Source organism: Ovis aries, chromosome 9, assembly GCF_016772045.2.
Source record: "Ovis aries strain OAR_USU_Benz2616 breed Rambouillet chromosome 9, ARS-UI_Ramb_v3.0, whole genome shotgun sequence".
NCBI classification, from domain to species: domain Eukaryota; kingdom Metazoa; phylum Chordata; class Mammalia; order Artiodactyla; family Bovidae; genus Ovis; species Ovis aries.
The window spans coordinates 54,127,260-54,130,886 of record NC_056062.1 but is presented as its reverse complement, the minus strand read 5'-3'; positions in this window follow the sequence as shown (position 1 = coordinate 54,130,886).

Genomic DNA, 3,627 nt, shown 5'->3' with positions numbered 1-3,627 from the left:
TTTATTGTAGAAAAAGTTTTTACGAAGACTCTTTTGACATCATTTGTGTCTAGCACTTTGAATGTGTTATTCCACTTCCTTTTGACCTCCATAATTACTGATATTAAATCAATTGTTATTATCATTGTGTGTAATAAATAACTTTTGCTGCTTTGAAGATTCTCTATTTGTCTTTTTTCTTTCAGCACTTTGACAGTCATTTTTCTATGTGTGAATTTCTTTGAGTTTACCCTACTTGGAGTACACGGTGCTTCTTGCATATTCTTTGCCATAGTTGGGAATATTTGGTTATTATTTCTTTATATATTTTTTCTGCTTCTTTATCTTCCTCCTTTCCTTCTGAGAATCCTATTATGCATATATTAGTGTGCTAGATGGTCCATTATATATCTCTGAAGCTCTTTAATTGTTTTTTTCTTTCTTTCTTTTTCCTGTTTCTCTGACTGTATTATCTCAGTTGTCTTATATTCAAGTTTGTTGATTCTTTCTTCTTTCTCCAAAGGTGTTGTTGAGCTGCTATAGCAAATTGTTCCCATCAATTAATTTTATTTTCAACTTTAGAGTTTTTTATTTTTGATAATTTATATTTCTAGATTGATAATATATAATTGATGAGACATTGTACTTGTACACTCCTTTAATTCTTTAGCCACAGTTTCCTGATTATTTTTATCACAGCCAATTAAAGTCACGTGTAGTAAAGTCATCATCTGGGCTTCCTCAAAGATTTCCATTGATCTTCCCCTCCCCTCACCCAGACATGGGCAATACTTTCCTATTTATTTGTATGTGCCATTTCTGCACCTGTTGAAACTGGTTTTAAATAATATAACATGATAAATCTGGAGGTTAGTTTTCCTATCCTCCTTAAAATTTTTGTTGTTCTATGCTCTTGATTTTTTATTCCCATTCGCTTTTATAATTGCTTCTTTAAACTGATTTCAAGCCTATATGTTTGCCATGTACAGCCATTAAAAGCTCTGCTTAGATAGCTTAGAAGTGATCTGGTGTTTGACCAAGATTTTCTTAATGCTTTGAAACTTTAAGACTCCCAACCTGTCACTAAGGACCTCTGTGTGTGTTGGGGTACACCTCTGTCATTCCGGCAGTTTAAAGTTCTTCTGTAGCCTCATTTCCTGCTTGGGCAGAGTCTTGGGGCTTAGCCAGAAATGAAAGATAAAGGTCTTCTCAGGGCTTTCTTGGACATGCATATAGCCTTATATGTTGGCAAGCAATTCTGTATCTACAAGAGTATGTCAAACGGTTCCAAAGACATTTGTGGGTATCTCATTTCCTAGCAATTCTTTTTAAATGCTTTGGTCAGCCTATTTCCCTTCTTATGTCGCCACTGCAGGCATCTGATGGTAAACTATTGCCTGTCTTGTTTTGTTTTGTTTTCACCAACTCTCTGTAAGAAGAACCTTTCCCTCTGAACAAGTTCTGCATTAGATCTGATAAAGATAGGTCCTGTGAATGGTGCTTTTTCAAGAAACTATAGAAATGCCAAATACTGACAATTTTCTGATGATGCGTTGTTGAGGGCGGGGAGTGTCTAGTCCTATTTCTTTCTGTAGTAACTAGTCGGTACTCACTTTTACATATATCTTTGTTGAAAGCCTTGATTTTCAAGACTCACATGAAGTTATGGAGAAAAAGGTAAAAACAGAACAAGTTAAAATGTCCCAATGCTCATCTTCTTACAGAGAGCCACCTGTTTTTTTTTTGAAAAAGCATTCTTAGAATTTTTGCAAGCTTCTGGTAATTTTCAAGGTTCTAAAGAAATTTATTTTGACAATTTTTCCAATGTTCTGATTGCTTCTGTGAAAGAGTAAATTTTTTAGAAGTTATTACTCAATCATTCCAGAAGTTCTTCCCCATTCTCTCATTTTGAAATTTTGAATATTCTGATTATCTATTCTGAATTTTTCAGTGTGGTTCAAAGGAAACGTATCTGTGGGCAGCATATGACCACAGAAAGATAAACAATTTGTAATTTCTTACATAGTGCATGTTATGAAGGTCTACAACATTAGCTGAATACTATTTGACTAAAGAAAAAAAAAAAACTACTGATGTGGAGAGTCTCCTAAAGTTACCTCTTTATTGTGATAATATGAATGAAATAATACTATTGTATAATCAGGCAAAAATTAAATTCTGTTTATTGTCGTATTTTTAAGTCAGTAAAGTGAGTAGTGTATTTTTAAAATGTTTCAAAGAAGAAAATAAGAGATTTAGACACAGAGATAATGAGGTCATAACTCAATATGCAAATGTTTTGGTTGAACAGTGAGTCTTAATATATCTGTAAAATTCATTCTATGGACCACATTATTCTTTACTGAAGATACATTTTTATTCTTGAATCACAAGTTACTTTTGATTCCCCATTCACTAGTTTAGACTGTACCACCTCCTTTTCCTTTAAAACAAGTGCCAGAATTTGTCTCTATATATCCATATATGCAGGGAAGACTTGTTTGGCAGCTAGATGAAGACATATGATTTTCTTTCATGATGGCAGTGAGATATTGGGTTGAAAATAGGAAAAAAAGTAGAAAGTAGAAATCTTTTATAGCACTCTTGGAGTGGTTTTAAATTCACTATAGAATTGAAGTTAGAGGCAGATGCATATGAAATTAGTCAAGAGGATTCAAAAGCCAAAAAGTTATTTTTCTCTCTCTCTCCAGAACTTAGTTCAGTCATCCCTCAGTATGCATGAGGAATTGGTTCTGGGAGATTTTGCAGGTACCAAAGTCCCCAGATACGTAAGTCCCTTATATAAATGGCTTCATATGATGAGTGCAGTCATATTCATGCATATGAAACCTGGGTTTTGCATCCTTGGATATGAAGTGAAGATGATCCTCTCCTGTTTTCTCTAATATATAGGACTCTGAGAGTATTAGAATATAACAGATATACACATTAAAGATAACAAGATATGTTGTGGCAGCATCTGGGGGTTCCACCTGGCTTTGCTGAAGAATATGCCAAGCAGGGCATGGCAATCCACTCTAGTATTCTTGCCTGGAGAATCCCATGGATGGACGAGCCTGGTGGGCTACCATTCATAGGGTCACAGAAAGTCAGACACGACAAGTGACTTAAGACTCATGCATCCATGCAGACAAATTGGAGAAAGAGTAGGAGAGGAAGAGAAAAAGTCACCAACACATGTAATTGCAAAGAGATTTTGAAAGCTCCTCAGAACAACTAAGCAAAACCTGTGGGTAGAAACTGTGGGCTTATTTTATTTTATTTTTTTTTTATTTCTTTTTTTTTAATTTTAAAATCTTTAATTCTTACATGCATTCCCAAACATGAACTCCCCTCCCAACTCCCTCCCCATAACAACTTTCTGGGTCATCCCCATGCACCAGCCCCAAGCATGCTGCATCCTGCGTCAGACATAGACTGGCGATTCAATTCACATGATAGTATACATGTTAGAATTTCATTCTCCCAAATCATCCCACCCTCTCCCTCTCCCTCTGAGTCCAAAAGTCCGTTATACACATCTGTGTCTCTTTCCCTGTCTTGCATACAGGGTCGTCATTGCCATCTTCCTAAATTTCCATAAAAATATACAAGCAACTTATGCAGCTCAATTCCAGAAAAATAAAC